The sequence below is a fragment of the Balaenoptera physalus genome, assembly GCF_965194825.1.
Source record: "Balaenoptera physalus genome assembly, chromosome: 9".
In the NCBI taxonomy this organism is placed as follows: Eukaryota; Metazoa; Chordata; class Mammalia; order Artiodactyla; family Balaenopteridae; genus Balaenoptera; species Balaenoptera physalus.
In genome coordinates this window covers 35640242-35658487 of record NC_138888.1, presented here as the reverse complement: position 1 = coordinate 35658487, position 18246 = coordinate 35640242, and positions in this window count along the sequence as shown.

Below are 18246 nucleotides of genomic sequence, written 5' to 3'. Positions count from 1 at the left end.
AGGCCACTGGCACCTCCTGTGTGACAATCTAAATCTACATTAATTTACAATCTCAGTTCCCGTGTCACCTAGGAACCTCACGGATGTAAACCATGGCTGTAATGTTACTGTAAATAACGGCTCACTGGGCTGTTGTTGATTCATTAACTTCTCACTGTTTCTAACAACACTTCATTTCATGACACGGGATATCTACAGGCATAAAGAAAAAGACTCTAAGGATCTTTAGCAGCACACATCACTGTACGTTACATGTAAGGCTGTTCTTTTAGAAGAGAATAGCACACTATGGCTTTTAGAGGTAAATTAAACTAATTGGCTATTATAACCAGAAAAGCGATTATATCTTGTAAATTAGTATGTGTACAAGACAAACATATACCTTAAAAGGCACAAGATACTTCTTTAGAATTAAAAATTGAAATTCTACTAAAGAGTAGAAAGAAAGTTGCAACTATTTACTGCCTTCTAAGTGCACTTAGATATGCTCTCTTTTGGGATCCTTACAGAAAATCTGTACGGTGTATGTTAATGTTCTTATTTCACAGGTGAGAAAACTGAGGTACAGAGAGGTTAAGTATGTTTTCTAAAGCCATTCAGCTTAGGGAATAGTAAATACAGGTATCAAACCCTGGTGTGTTTGATTCCTAAGCCCTCTTTCTTTCCAGTACACCACACTATTTCCTCTAGGGCCTATTAAATAAGAGGTACCCATCTATGCAGCGCAGGATATTTAAAACAGATAATGCAGAGTCTGTAACACTAATTATTTTAAAAGTTAACTGATTAAAGTTCATGAATAAGTACAAGACAGAAGTATGAGGAGAGGTTTAAGATAGTAGTAAGGGATTTAAATAAAATTGATTTACAAAATTCACAAAAGATTTCATTAGAAATGGCATTTCAAACAGTTTTTAAAGAACTGGAAGAATTTTGTAAGGAGAATCTATATCATTAAACATACCTTATAAACTGTGAAATTGGATGCGCTGTTTACTTGCTTTTTGTAGACACGTGGCAAACAATTTCCATTTTACCTGGTGTGTTTGTGAAAGAAGTTAAGCCTTTGGCAGATAAGAGATTCTTGAAGGTAAGATTTACTAAATCTACACTGAGAATGTGCCTGGAAAAAATTTGCAGACATTTTTCTAAAAATCTAGATTATCATATTTGTACCTTAGCCAAATTTAAAGTAATGAATCTGTTCTTGTTTATAAAGGAACACTCCAAAAGTTTCAACAAACCACCGTCGACAAAGAAGAATTTAGCATCAAGGTATGCCAATTAAAGCTCTGAGGTATATATTACAACGTGTATATATTTAACACCTGGATAACTTGTTGACATGTGTTGTTGGGAAATGTCTCCAGCAGTCTGAAATTCAACTGTGTCAAGGTTCTGGGGTTAAAATTGGACTCAAAAGACCTCAACAAACCTGGTGATCTTTAGGACAGTGGGCCAAATTCTTACACACAACTGCTACTGACATCAGGGAAAGGGATCAGACTTCAGTGAAAGATGACCTTGAGTGATTTGGAGTAGCACTTGTCTTCAAATCTACTATTTAATTCATTTAAAGCTAACTGAGCCCATGTAAGAAGGCAAAAGTTGTGTTTCAGCATCATGAATGAATACTTTTTTTTTGCATCTATAGAAATCCCCCAACAAAAACATGCATAAATGGAGGTATAGTGATCTGCTTGATTTCTTCTCATGACAATGACCACAGCACTCTCCAAGGAAGCCCATAACAAGGTGGGATACTTCTGCTTGCTGGAGAATGATTTCTTCTTTTTAACTTTTTTTAAAATCAAAATTTCTTACCTGCTTTAGGTTTAAGCTAAACTATATTTTCACTTTTTCTCAGAGTAGCTTTGTTTTTAGTTTAGTTTGTAATTTATGTTCCTCATGTGTTACATGTTTTTATAAATCTCTTTTTCATCGATGTAACAGTGACATGTCCTCTTTCTCAACTGCAAAAGAAGATAGCCAGTTTTTCTATGGGATAGGAAAACATTTACTTACTGCTTGTTTCTTTGTTTCTCTATTTCAGTCACTTTCACATATGCTGGAAGCTAAACACAATGGTAGCTGAAAGTGGCATTTAGTGTTTCAAAGCACACTGGAAAGGTGACGTCCATCTCTGTAGGAATCAGGAAGCTCCACTATCAGGGTCTAGGAACAGTGGTGTGCATCAGAAGTTCCTGGCCAAGTTCACATCTACAATCATCCTGCTTCCTTTAGAAATCTTCACTCTTGTTCTTCTCTCCCCATCCTTGATGCTCCAAACAGACAGAACTGCCCTCACTTCCTATCTATCACATCCATTCTCACTTTTAATCCTTTTTATGTGCCTTTACTCAGATACCATCCATTGTAAATGACTAACAAGGCTCAGTTAGAAGACCTTTATTTCATTATAGCTCATTTCCTATCCTTACTGAGCACTTACATTGCAAATGCCTGCTTACTGGTCTGAATCTCATTCCTTATTGAAAGCTCACTGAGAAGGACATACTTCGTTGGTCTTGTTCACAATTATATATCTCACAGTGTCTGGCGCATGGTAGGCATTCAGTAAATACCTACTAAATGAATAAATGAGTGAATGAATGAATGAATGAATAACTTTCATACCTGTATGAGGAACACTAGAGTAATACTTGCTGACTTTATACATAATTGATATTATTGCTCAAATCTAATGTTACTGTAGTAAAAGATCAGAGAAAGAAAATATAACAGTATTACAACTTTTCAATAAGCTAGATAATAGATCTAAGCAATTTGGGCATAGGTGGAATTTCCTATACAGCCAGAATTTTAAAAATCAGCTTTCTTGATATTTCTGGGTTTATCTAATTATTCTAGAGTCCATCTGGTCTAGTCTTTCTTAAGTTATTAAACATTCCAGAGAAGTTCAACAGGAGATAAAGTCCACTGAGCATTCATGTTGATTCCCTACCCTGGCCTGAAGAGCTGGATAGAAAAGTGACAGCTTTAGGACCACACACCTGAGATAGTATTCTTTCTCAATACTCACCTGTAACTACAGCTAGCCAGAATGTGTGTGACTGCTTCTCATTGGTAGAGTTATGTCAGGCATCCAGCCATATAGATCACTTTTAAAAGCTCCAGTGCACTCCTTGCTAAATACTGATGGATTGAATGAGACATCTTTAACCTTTACTCTGCTTTCTACTTTCTGACATCTGTTAATGACACATTCACAAATTTAATGCAATTTCAACTCTGAGGTAGACTGGAATGTAGAATATTTTGGGATCTTGGGGCTAGGGAAGGGGAAGAAACAAAATGTTGGAGTTTAAAAAAAAAAAAAGGACTGTGAATGGAAAGGGACCAGGACGGCAGGGGAGTAAGGTTGTCACGTGTAATGAAGATTTAGTGCTTCAGCAATAAATCTAATTCAGCTAGAAGAGCACGCTGCCAAAACACCGTGCAAGAAATACCCCCAAGGTATCCAAAGGGGTCTCTTTAAACCCTGTTCACTTCACATTGCATATTTGAACACAGACAGTTGGAGTTCAGAGAGCACACATCTGGGTCACCGTGCAAATCCCCACTCTCCTTTAAAAAAATAAAATACACGCACTCCACCTACTCTAGACTTATTCTACTGCTGAATCTGCCAAGGAAAACTAATTCATTTTGGAATACAAAAGCCAAAACACAAAGTGGAACGAACCCGCACAGAGTCATGCTCTGCTACTTTATGTATCCAAAGAAAGAAAAGTATTCAAAGCCCCAGTTCTCAGATTACTACTCCATCAGGCAACTGTACCTAAGATTTTTTTTATTATCCTTGTTTTCTGCGATGAGGACCAGAAGTCTCCAAGAAATCATGAGCTTTAACAAAGCAATATCCAGCACCATTCACTTCTCTTGCATTTAATGTAGAATTAAGCGCCATACTCACAGTTTGACATGGTATGCTTTTTGTACGTTTTTTGGTTCATCGTGATAATTTAAGGAGAAAGGCTTTGTAAACTTTAAAATGCTATCTCTAAAGAGAAAGGTTTTATGATTATAAATCGCTCTCCTCTCATTTTTATTTTACACCTTGATATTTTAGTATAGGAAAGCAAATATGTGTAATTGTCTCATTATTTGGATTCTGAAGACCAATTCTTTATATTGAAGTTGCTGTATGGAAAAAATGTCCTCTGAGTTTTCCAAAATCATTCAATTAAAAAAGAAATAGTATCTAAGTAGGTGCTTACTAAGAGAGTTCCATCACAATCATTATAGTAATAGAGAAAACCAAGATAAAACAACTCAATTTTTGCTTCTAGTAGGGGTGATCCAGGCAATCTTCAATAAACTATTCTCCCTTCAACCTTTATTTCAGATGGCTAATACAAACATCAAAACAATAGGCTAAGAAGAGAAAAGGCCCCCCACCTTCATTTATCTTATTTTTATTTTATTTAAGATCATATTTTCTTTTAGTGAGAGGGCAAGATAATCAAGAAGTCTAAATTATGGTCCCCACCCTCAAGTTGCTTTCTATCTAGTTGGGAGACAAGTATAAGCACTTGATGAGTTAAATAGCAATACATCTTAGATGTAGCACCCAACAATGTAGAGATATCACAACAGAAATTCAGACAATAATTACTGAAATGGCAGATCATTGTAAACCACAGTGGTTTACACAGTTTCTCTGTGAAATACTGCTGATTCTACAACTTGCACAGAACTGTTCAAACTATTTGATTGATGCAGTTGATGTGAAAAAATGTCCTAAACAATTCTATAATGACTCTACAAATATTTATATATGTAATGAGAACTTGAATCAATAGAAGAGTTGTTGATAGTAACAATACTATCGCTAAAAAAATGGAGTTTACAAAATATTTTTTACCTAATTTATTGCATCTTATCCCTCCCTATAAAGCATCAAGTATCCTTATTTGATGAAAGCTAAGGTTGGGAGAAAATGAAGAGACTGCCTAAATTTACATTTGTTCATGGTGGTTTTGATTCAATTTTTATCTTTTGATTACTAGTTAAATGTCATTTCCCCTATAGAATTATAAAAATTATCATAAGGAAAACAATATTTATATGACTCAATGACATTTTAAGCTTGATGATAACTAAGGACTGACCATATAATTTCTGAATTGTAATAATTAACATTTACAGGGTACTAAGTTAGAGCTAAGAATATTTACATATACTACCTCATTAAATCCTTATAGTAATTTTCTGTTTGGAACACATTTATTATTCCCATTTAGCATATGGAAAAACTGAGTTAGAGTTAAAATTCTAACCCTGGCCTATGCAGGGTCCAGAGGTTTCCTCCATGGTCACCTATGCACAATCTTGGCATGTTGGTTTATATCAATAGGAAAAGGCTCTTCATAGCAAAAAATTTTTCTTTAGCAGCTGCACATTAGATTGAATTTGAACCCACAACATCATAATTATGCTGAATAACTTGATGGCTTACCACACTTTGGAAGTTAGCCTATAATCACTTTACATTCAACCTCAGAATAAAAGAAATCATGTTAATATAAAATATTGGAAAAGCTTTAGAAGAAAAGATTTCAGTAATGCATAGAGTTCACAGGTATATTCAATCTCTAAGTTAGGTGAAGCAAAGCTAGAATGGCATCTAGTAAGATAAAACAAAATAAGCCTCCAGGTATTAAACAATTTTATGACTGTTGGAGAATACTTTCTAAGTCTATCAGCTGTGAATTTCTAGTATCAATCCAAATGTTTTTAAAATGTCAGGAACCATATTTAAAATTCTTCTCAGTTCAGTTAAAATGAAATTAACTATGGAAAACATTGTACTTTTCCTATACTTGTAACAAATATTACTATGTTTAATTAATGATTATCAGATTTACAGTTGGTAAAATAAGAAAGCAATCAATGTACACCTGAAAGAGAATTCCGGTCCCAGATTCCATATACTCTAAACCATAGCTTTCTGTGCCCTAGAGAGTTTTCAATTAACTTCAAAATAATTAAAAATATTCCTTAGTTATAATAGAGGTCTATGAGCCAAAAGTTCTTTGAAACCACACAGATCCTTAGTTGTACTAGTAGAAATTCTTATTCAGTAGTTTTGGGGTGGCACTGGAGTATTCAGGTTTTTAAAAATTTTCTCTGATTTAATAATCCAGCATCAATGAGGGAATCTGCATCTGGAAACTCTTGGGATAGAACATTTCATTACCTGACCATACTGATGCACCAGGTGTTATATTTATAGTGAAAATAAATTTAATATGAGCAGTTTAGAGATAGAATTTTATGGTGGGTTAGTTTATGGAAAAAGTGGCATAAATCAGATCTTATCTTAATATGGTAAATTTTGGGATTATTATTACATTCCTGGTCTTCCACTCAGTATTAACAGAATTGACCACAAACACCACATTAATTCAACTACAATGTAATTGTCTCTATACTGTAAAAAATATTTTTTGCCTCACTTTTAGTTATTTTGTTAGTAATCAATATAGCATAACAGGCACAGATAAAAACATAAATGAATCAAAGTAATATATAAAGAAAGAAAATTAGACAGGCCTTAAATAACTAAACCAAGAAGTTTAGACTTAAATGTAACTAGTAAAGATTCAATGCAATATATATTTTTAAGCCTATAGAACCCAGTATTCCCAGGCAGTCTCCCATCCAAGTACTAACCAGTCATTGCAATATTTTAAACAGGGAACTAACATGATTGAACTTGCGTTTTAGAAAAGCACTCAAGAGGCAATTGTGGAGGATGGACTTGAGGAGGAGGAGATTAGCAGCAATAGGAACCGTTAAGAAGTAACATGATGAGAGTTGAAAGCCATGGCAGTGTACATAGAGAGGCAAAGAATAATAATAACTAACATTTAAATAACGCTTACTCTGTGCCAGACCACATTCTAAGCAATTTACACATACTAACTCATTTAATCTTCACTACAACCCTATGAAATAGTGTTATCAATTGGCCTTTTTGGGGTAATAACCCAAAACATAGTGCCTTAAAATAACAACCATTTGTTTAGCACAACAGTCCATAGGCTGGCAGTTCTTCTGATCTTGGCTAGCATCACACATTCTCTGTGGTCAATGTCCAGGTTGGCTGAGGTCTGGCTGATCTAAGGTGGCTTCATTTGGGAAGGTTTTTCTCTGAACCACATGGCCTCTCCTTCCCCAGAAAGTTGGCTCAAATTTTGAGAGAACATAAGTATTCAAGGCCTTTTAAGACCTAGGTTTAGAATTTACACACTATCATACCTTCTTCATTCTATTGATCAAAGCAGTTCACAGTCCAGCCCTGATTCAAAGGTGGAAAAATTAACTATCTTTTTAAATTTTTTATATTAAATGTAGTTGGCATACAACATTATGTTAGTTTCAGGTTTACTACTCAATGATTTGACATTTGTATACATTATGAAATGATTACTACAGTAAGTCTAGTAACCATCTGCCTCAAATAATAAGTTTCCTTTGCTGTGCAAAAAATCTGTAGTTTGATGTATCCCATTTGTTCATTTTTGCTTTTGTTTCCCTTGTCTGAGGAGACATATCCAAAAACAACTGCTAAGACTGATGTCAAAGAGCATACTGCCTATGTTTTCTCCTAGGAGCTTTATGGTTGTAGGTCTTACATTTAAGCCTTTAATCTATTTTGACTTAATTTTTGTATACAATGTGAGAAAGTAGTCTTGTCTGATACTTTTGCATGTAGTTGTCCAGTTTTCCCAACACCATTTATTGAAGAGACTGTCTTTTCTCCATTGCATATTCCTGCCACTTTTGTCATAGATTAATTGACCATATAAGTATGGGTTTCTTTCTGGGTTCTCTATTCTGTTTCATGGATCTATGTATATGTTTTTGTGCCAGTACTATACTGTTTCAAATACTGTAGCTTTGTAATGTAGTCTGAAATCAGGCTGTGTGATACATATACCTCTGTTCTTTCTCAAACTTATTTTGGCTATTTGGAGTCTTTTGTGTTTCACAAATTTTATTTATTTTTTAATTAATTTTTATTGAAGTGTAGTTGATTTACAATGCTGTGTTATTTTCTGCTGTACAGCAAAGTGAATCAGTTATACATATACATATATCCACTCTTTTGTAGATTCTTTTCCCATGTTAGACATTACAGAGTATTGAGTAGAGTTCCCTGTGTTATACAGTAGATTCTTATTAGTTATCTACTTTATATATAGTAGTATGTGTATGTCAATCCCAATCTCCCAATTTATCCCTCCCCCCTTTCCCCCTTGGTAACCATAAGTTTGTTTTCTACATCTGTGACTCTATTTCTGTCGTGTAAATAGGTTCTTTTGTACCATTTTTTTAGATTCCACATATAAGTGATTATCATATGATATTTGTCTTTGTCTGACTCTTCACTCAGTATGACAATCTCTAGGTCCATCCATGTCACTGCAAATGGCATTATTTGATTCTTTTTTATGGCTGAGTAACATTCTATTGTATATAAATTTTAGAATTATTTGTTCTAGGTCTGTGAAAAATGCCATTGGTATTTTGATAGGGATTGCATTGAATCTGTAGATTGCCTTGGGTAGTATGGTCATTTTAACAATATAAATTCTTCCAATCTATGAGCATTGTATATCTTTTCATTTGTTTGTATCGTCTTCAATTTCTTTCATCATTGTCTTGTAATTTTACAAGTACAAGTCTTTTACCTCGTTGGTTAGGTTTATTCTGAGGTATTTTATTCTATTTGATGTGGTTGTATATGTGATTGTTTCTTAATTTCTCTTTCTGATAGTTTGTTAGTGTATAGAAATGCAACAAATATCTGCATACTAACTTTGTATCCTGCAACTTTACTGAATACATTTATTAGTTCTAATAGTTTTTTGGTGGTGTCTTTTGGATTTTCTTTATACAGTATCATGTCATATGCAAACAATGACCGTTTTACTTCTTCTTTTCCAATTTGGATTCCTTTTATTTTCTTTTTCTTGTCTGATTGCTGTTGCTAAGACTTCCAATGCTATGTTGAATAAAAGTGGTGAGAGTGGGCATCCTTGTCTTGTTCCTGATCTTAGAGGAAATTCTTTCAGCTCTTCACCATTGAGTATGATGCTGACTGTAGGTTTATCATTTATGAACTTTATTAGGTTGAAGTATGTTCCCTCTATACCACTTTGTTGAGAATTTTAATCATAAATGAATGTTGAATTTTGTCAAAAGATTTTTTGCACCTATTGAGACATTCATTATTTTTATTCTTCAATTTGTTAATGTAATATATAGCATTGACTGATTTGTGAATACTGAACCATCCTTGCATCTCTGGGATAAATTGCTCTTGATTATGGTGTATGACCTTTTCAATGCGTTGTTGAATTTGGTTTGCTAACATTTTGTTGAGGATTTTTGCATCTGTGTTTATCAGTGATACAGTGATATTGGCTTGTAATCTTTTTTTTCCTGTGGCATCCTTATCTGGTTTTGTTATCAGGGTAAGGCTGGCTTTGTAGAATGAGTTTGGAAGCATTTCCCCCTCTTCATTTTTTTTTTGGATGGGGGGAATAGTTCGAGAAGAATTTTTCTTTAAATGTTTGGTAGAATTCACCTGTGAAACCTCTGGTCCTGAACTTTATTTGTTGGGAGTTTTTTATTATTATTACTGATTCAAATTCATTGCTGATTATCAGTCTGTTCATATTTTCTATTTCTTACTGATTCAAACATAGAAAACTGTACATTGCTAGGAAATTATGCATTTCTTCTAGGTTGTCCATTTTATTGCCATATAATCATTCAAGCAATCTCTTATGATCCTTTGTATTTCTGTGGTGTCAGTTGTAATTTCTCCTCTTTATTTGTAACTTTATTTATTTGGGCCCTCTTTTTTTTTTTTTTTTTTTTTTGAGGAGTCTGGCTAAAGGTTTATCAATTTTGTTTATCTTTTCAATGAACGAGCTCTTAGTTTCACTGATCTTTTTTATTATTTTTTAGTCTCTATTTCATTTACTTCTGCTTTGATCTTTATTATTTCTTTCCTCTTACTAATATTGCTCTTCTTTTTCTAGTTCCTTTAGGTGTAATATTAGATTGTTTACTTGACATTTTTCTTGTTTCCTAAGGTAGGCTTGTATCACTATAAACTTCCCTCCTAGAATACTTTTGCTGTGTCTCATGGATTTTGGGTTGTTGTGTTTCCATTTTCATTGGTCCAGGTATTTTTTATTTCCTCTTTGATTTCTTCAGTGACCCATTGGTTGTTTAGTAGCATATTGCTTAGCTTCCATGTGTTAGTATTTTTACAATTTTTTTCTTGTAGTTGATTTCTAGTCTCATGCATTTGTAATTGGAAAAGATGCTTGATATGATTTCAGTCTTCTTAACTTTATTGAGACTTCTTTTGTGGCCTAGCATGTGATCTATTCTGGAGAATATTCCTTGTTCACTTGAAAAGAATATGTATTCTGGGCTTTTGTAAGGAATGTTCTATATATATACATGTTAAGTACATCTGGTCTAATGTGTCATTTATGGCTTTTGTTGCCTTATTTTCTGTCTGAATGAGCTGTCCATCGAGGCAAGTGGGGTGTTAATGTCCTCTACTATTATTGTGTTATTCTCAATTTCTCCCTTTATGTTTGTCAAGGCTTGCTTTATGTGTAAGTGCTCCTATGTCAGGTGCTTATATATTCATAATTGTTATATCTTCTTGTTGAATTGATCCCTTTATCATTATGTAATGTACAATTTTGTATCTTGTTACACTCTTTGTTTTAAAATCTATTTTGTCTGATGTAAGTATTGCTACCCCAGCTTTCTTTTGTTTCCATTTACATGGATATTTTTTCCATCACCTCACTTTCAATCTATTTGTGTCTTTAGATCTGAAGTGAGTCTCTTATAGGCAGCATACATATGGGTCATGTTTTTTAATCCATTCAGCCACTCTATGTCTTTTGATTGGAGAATTTGGTCTATTTACATTTAAAGTAATAATGGATAGGTGTATACTTATTGCCATCTTGTTAACTATTTTCAGGTTGCTTTTATATTTGTTTTTTTCCCCTTTTTCTCTTCTTTTGAATTGATGTCTATCTTTAGTGATCTGTTTTAATTTCTGTCTTTTCTGTGTGTATCTAATATAGGTTTTTGGTTTGTGGTTACTGTGAAGTTTGTATATAAAGTTGATAATCTATTAATTTTGAATGCATTATAGCAACCCTGCATTTTACTCCCCCTACCCATGTTTAATGTTTTTTTCACACCATATTTTACATCTTTTTGTTTTCGGTATCCCTTAACTTCTTATTGTGGGTATAGATGATTTTTTTTACTTTTGCCTTTTAACATTCCTACCAGCTTTTTATGTGGTTGATCTCTTACCTTTGCTGTATGTTTTCTTTTAGCAATGAGAAATTTTCCTTCTGTAATTTTCATATTTCTGGTTGTGGTTTTTTCTTTTCTGCTTAGAGAAGTGCCTTTAACATTTCTTGTAAAGCTGGTTTAGTACTGCCAAACTCTTTTAGCTTTTGTGTGTTTGTAAAACTCTCTCTCCTTCAAATCTGAATGATAGTCACGGTGGGTAGAGTATTCTTGGTTGTAGGTTTTTTCCTTTCATCACTTGGAATATATCATGCCACTTTCTTCTGGTCTTAAATATTTCTGCTGAAAAGTCAGCTGATGGTCTTATGAAGTTCCCAGGTATATAACTAGTTGCTTTTCTCTTGCTTTTCTCTTCTCTTTTAATATTCTCTCTTTACATTTAATTTTTGCCATTTTAATTATAAGGTGTCTTGGTGAGGACAGCTTTGGGTCCATCTTGTTTGGGGCTCCCTGTCCTTTCTGAAGCTGAATATCTGTTTCCTTGCCCAGGTTAGGAAAATTTCCAGCTATTATTTCTTCAAAAAAAAGCTTTATCCCCTTTCTCTCCCTTTTCTCCTTCTGGAACTCCTATAATGTGAGTGTTAGTGTGCTTGATGTTGTCCCAAAGTTCTCTTAAACTGTCCTCATTGTTTTAATTCTTTTTTACTGTTCAGCTTGGATGATTTTGACTACTCTTTCTTCCAGTTTCTAGATCTATCCCTCTGTATCATCTAATCTACTGTTGATTCCTTCTAGTGTATTTTCAATGTCAGTTATTGTATTCTTCAGCTCAATTCGGTTCTTCTTTATATTTTCTAACTTAAAATTCTCACTGTGTTCATCTATTCTTCTCCCAGGTTTGTTGAGCATCTTTATAATCATCACCTTGAACTCTTTATGGGGTATACTGCTCATCTCCACTTTGTTTAGTTCTTTTTCTGAAGTTTTGTCTTGTTCCTTCATTCAGAATATATTTCTCCATCTAATCATTTTGCCTAAATCTCTGTTTATTTCCATGTATTAGGTAGGTCTGGTGACCAGAGGAGAGTGTGCTGCTGGGTTCTATAGAATGTGTATGTAGATTTAACTATGTAATTAGTTATGTAACTATGTAATTTAACTATGTAATATTAGTTAAATTTCTAGATTTTGAAAAAGTGGCCTTATGTAGGACACATCCTATAGAACCCAGCAGCACACTCTCCTCTGGTCACCAGAGCTATATACTCTAGGGGTGCCCCTACATGAGCTGTGAGGACCCTTCTTATGGTGGGGCCAACCACTATAGGCATGCTGGTAGGTGGGCTGGCCCCAAGCCCACAGTGGCTGCCAGCCTGGTGGTAGGCAGGGCATAGTCCCAGTGCAACTGGCTGCAAGGCTTGAGGTGGGGAAGGGTTGGCTGGCACTGGCCCACTGGCAGGTTGGGTTGGGTACTAGGGTAGCTGGCTGTGGAATCCAGGGGGCCCAGGGCTGGTGCTATCAACTTCATCTCTTGATGATAGGAGCTTCAAAATCACATTGTCAGGGGAAGAGTAGAGAGAGGAGGAAAAGATTGTGGTGATGGTTGATGTCTACCTTTGGTAGGTATTATTACCATGCCTCTTTTGCAGATGGGGAAACAGAAACACAGATTTGTTAGCTAATTTACCTTAAGTTATTCCCCAAACAGTATAGCTTCAGTGTCTGTTGTCAAAGGAATTTTCTTATATGTGTCTACAGTTTTAATGAATGGAAGATGGTTAGGAAAGTATTAGCAAGAAAAATCAATATAATTTAATGAGTGATTAGATTTGGGAACAGTCAGAGAAGGAAAAAGACAGGATTCAAATTTTGAAAAGTGACACTATTAAGAGGAGTCAGCATTTATTGATTACATTAACCACGAATTAAGTAATATAGAAGTATAAAACATTCAAGACTGAGATACCCTCAGGTTATTCAGGTGGATATGTTTATTGGGCTGCTGGACGTGGAGTGTTTCACTCAAAAGAAAGAGATCTGGATAGAGATACAGATTTCAGCTTCACATAGTTGGCTTGGTAATTGAAAACATGAGACTGGATGAAGAGACCCAGAAAGAGCTTAAAGAAGGCCAAGGACAAAATCTAAAGAAGTATAGAGGCAATGCAGAGGAAGAGGAGCCTTCCAAGGAACTTTCAGATGATAAAAACAGTGCACAAGCTCCTGGCAGAAACACATGTAAATTTAAATCCATTTGTGATATGATAACATCATTCTAAGATGCAAATTATTTCTATAAAATACTTAAATATGAGATCCTACACATAATCAGGCATACTAGAAGACAAGGCAACATTAGCAAAAGCAAACCAGCAACAATAATAAAAATTAGACAATAGAAAAAAGACCAGTAGGGGCTTCAGATATTGTCATCCACTGATCGACATTTTTAAATAACTGCAAATGCTGTGCAAGGAAATAAAAGACAAAATCGAAATTGATGAAAGAAATGGAAAATACTAAAAACATCCAGATGGAAATTCTGAAACTCAAAAATACAATAAACAAAATTAAAAATTCAATCAGTGGGTTTAAAAACAGGTTAACACATTTAAAGAGACAATTAGTAACCTGAAAGAAAAATCAGGGAAAAAAAGTAGCCAGAATAAGAACTGAAAGTGTGTAAAATACAAAAGAGTACAGAGGACACAGTGAAAAGGACTACCTATAAAGTTTTGTAATATCAGACAGAGAAAACAGAGAAAGATACTTGAACAGGTACTTGAAAAAGATAATATCTAAGTGGCCAATAGACATTGTAAAAATGTGTTTAACTTCATTAGTATTCAGGGAAATGCAAAATGCAAATTGAAAACACATTGATAGGGAGGGTGGGAGGGAGGGAGACACAAGAGGGAAGAGATATGGGAACATATGTATATGTATAACTGATTCACTTTGTTATAAGGCAGAAACTAACACACCATTGTAAAGCAATTATACTCCAATAAAGATGTTAAAAAAAAAAAAAAACACACATTGAGATACCACCACATACAAAAACAACTAAAATTTTAAAAGACAAAAGTTGCCAAGTTTTGCAAGGATGTGAAGTAAGAGGAATTCACATACACATCTAGCCATGTAGGAAAAATAGGAAGCCAATGACGAACAAGACCTAGGAATGGGAAAGAAGCAAGTATACAACTGGAAGTTTACCTTTACAGAGATGAAACCTACTTTTCTTTGAGAGGACGGAATGATGGATGGATAGATTTGTTTGGGGCTAAAATTTTGAGGAAGCTTTATCTGAGGAAGTTCTGAGTGGCTCTATGTTTTTTGTCCATGAGAGTGAGGTCCCTGATGAAGGGGAGGAAAGCAGGGCTGGGTAGTTGAATTTCCAAATGTTGAAGAAAATTTTGGAATAGCTGTTGTGAAGAATGGAAGTGAGACCTGACTAGGCATGTGTAGAAGGGTGGCTGAGAATACTGTTAATGAAAATGATGCAATTTAGGTGAGTCCTATGGTACTGTTTTAGTGATTTCTCTGGTCTTAGTGGTACAGTAACCATCTCAATTTATGAAGTATGTCATAGGTCTTATTCCAGTTGTCTCTGAGGCCCAATTCATTCATTTACTAAGAAGTGTTTCTACACAATACTCACTGTAAAAGGGCATTTATATCTGTTTAGAAACAATTATACTTAGTTATATACAAAAATGTGCAAAGGAAGTGAAGACAAAGCACTTACATTGAATCTAGAATACAGTGGTGAGCTTGACCATGGAAAGCCATTTCATCCACATACTTGGCTAGAGACAGTCAGCATTGAAAGTGTCTTAGGCCCTCTAGCATCTGTGTCCCTGAAGCCATTTCAAGCAAAATGATGTAGGCCCTCAAATGTCACTAAACCTCAGCAAGAGATTCAGCCAAATTCTTTTGTAGACCATTCTAGTTTCTCCCAATTCTCATGGCCCAGACATACTTTCTTATATATTTCATGGTCTATTTAACTTTCCCTGAAATCTGGAAAACCTCAAAAGCCTGTTGACAGCAAGGATTTTAAAAAGTCTTTCCTAAGACAGCCAAAACTGTAGTTCATGGCCTGCATAGAAACCTTGATTTTTACAAGCAGACCAGTGATATAGGTTTTCCCCACTACACTCAATTATTATATATTCCCTCATTTCAGTTCCGCTTTGCATATGAGTTTTACAAAGCTGAGTTTGATGAGATGAAATGTTGTTAGGAACTAAAAAGCGAGTTCATGGCAACACCCCACCAGAAATATATTTAATTAAAATGACTCACCCTAACATAGCAAAAGAGCAGGTAATTTTGTAAATTGTCCCCCAAATTTTCTCCTTGCCTTACCACCAAAACGCATGTGGTCTTTAAAAAAAAAGTCTTAAAAAAATGTCCAGAGTAGATAGAATCTGGAAGGGAATACATGTTTACTTCGTACGCTTTTGTATTTCGTTATCCCACCAAACATCAGAACAGTCAGGACCAAGTTTGAAAACCCAGGAGAGACTTTCAACAGCAACCTTATCTTGTTTGAAAGTTTGCTCTGAGGTCACATGGGGCGAGCCAGAACCCAGCTGACAGTGTGTCAAAAGGCCTTGAGCTCGCAAAAGAAAGCATCGTGAGTGCACAAAGGTCGAGCATCTTTAGAAATGGGTAAATTGGAACAATATGATATGCCATGTCTAAAAACATACCCCATTCTCTAACTTTGCAAAAGCAGTTTGTGGCCTAGATTCTTGGAAGCAAAGGAAATGAAAATGAATAAAGGTAAGTTAATGTCAGAAGTGCTGGACTTTTTGTTGCTATTGGTGGTAGTGGTGTAAAAAATAAAAATAACACCAATACATGCCTAAATATATAGACATCAATTCCTTCAAAAGCCTGATAATTTTGGGCAAGCCCAAACAGCGCGCACCTATCGTCCAATTCGAGGGAATCAGGACAGCATTGGATTTCACAGATAGCACCACAGACAGCTATTAAGGCCTAATCCAGTGTCACCTTTCTGCCCAGTGCTGACTAACTACCAGCCCAATTTGCTGGCTTCACTCTCTCTGTGTTTCTTCATTGTTTCAAGCCGGGGGAGACTTATCTTAATAATGGGTCAATCCTCAGCCAAATGTGCTCAATTGAAGGCCACCATGGAAGAATGGCAGGATATTGTCTTTCCAACAGCAAGTGAATTGCAGGCAGCTTAAGGCAATATCCATTTCACTATAATGCTGGTTTATGTTACAGCTCTTTTCAAACTTCTAATTGCCCTGTATTGCTGACATTTATAGACATGCCTTATTTTAAATGAAAACACAACACTGAGGTCAGGAGGAGGTGCTGGGACAGCAGAGACCCCAGGTGAAACCAGAGGGGGAAATTACTTTAAAACTTCTAAATGCCAAACATGTTTGAGAAAAGGAAGAAAAGAAATAAAGTCTTAGGGCAGAAAAAACATTAATCACGGCCCCATGGTATAAATTAATAACTATATTTAATTCTCCTATGTAAACATTCTATGGTTGGATTATATAATTTTTAAATGAAAGTAAATATTATTCATTTGGCTTGGTAAGTCTGGTAAGTCTCAGCTTATATGGAATAACTTTGAATATGATTTTTTTTCTTCCAATTTCACTTTTATTTTTTAAAAGCAAACATACCAAGCTAACCAGGTTTGTCAGCTGCTTTTGGCAATCACGATATGTTATGAGTCTTTCAGATCATTCTAAAAGTCACAATGAATAAAATAATATTTCACATTTATATAGGGCTTTTCACCTGGTATCTTATATGGTTTTATAAGCAATAAATCATTCATTCCAGAATTGAAACTAAAGAGCCTCGAGTGCAGTTCCAGTAAGTAAATCTTCCTAGTTAGCTCCAGAAGAATATAGACTATAATTATTCTCATTTGTTTACTCATGCATTCATTCACAGAGTTACTGAGTCATTGATCCATATACTGAACGTATATTTATGTCATGTTCATATGTGTCTAAAACTGTGTAGATTTCAGGTTATATAAAGAAGTATTAAAGAGCTTACACTTTAGTTGAGTTCTGGTTAGGAAATTAATTGTTTAAGATACTATTCTGAATAACCAGAACAAATTCTTTTCAACGCTATATTCTCCTAATCTCTCTGTGAATGTCTAATTGAGGAATAAGAAATTATTAAGGAATAGTCAACACTAGTGTTTTTCTTTTTATACATCATATATATTCATAGAAAAATTTTGGAGAAAAAGAAGAAGTCACCATTTAAAATTTTAAAATCACCATTAATTCCACTACAGGAAGATAAACATTGTTAACAATTTGGCATACAAATTTCTTGTTTTTAATTTTTCTTTGTGTGTATAAAAATATCCACTTTTTATGTAAATAAGATACATAAATATGTATGTTGATTTATAACTGATATTTCAGTTATTGATATATTATGAATATTTCCCATATGATTAAATTTGAGCTTTGAGTATTATGAAGTCAGACGTAATGACCAAATGATTTTTGTTTTTAATTCCACTTCAAGTTGTGAAAGGACACTGGACCACAACTCAAATTCACATGAAGAAATAAAGAACACAAGTAAAGTTAACTACAGAAACCGGCAACAACTAAAAATGATTATGCAATATGACCAAGTTGGATTTATCCTAGGGATGCAAGGCTAGTTCATATAATGAAAATTAATCAATATAATATGCCATGTTAATAGAATAAAAGTAGAAAACACATAATCATCTCAATAGATAGTTTGACAAAACCCAATACTCTATAATGATTTACAAAATTGTTCAACAACCTACAAATAGTGTATAAGTTTTGAATTCCTTTTGTTAAATTTATACATATAAAAACTATAAAACATTATTGAAAGAAATTA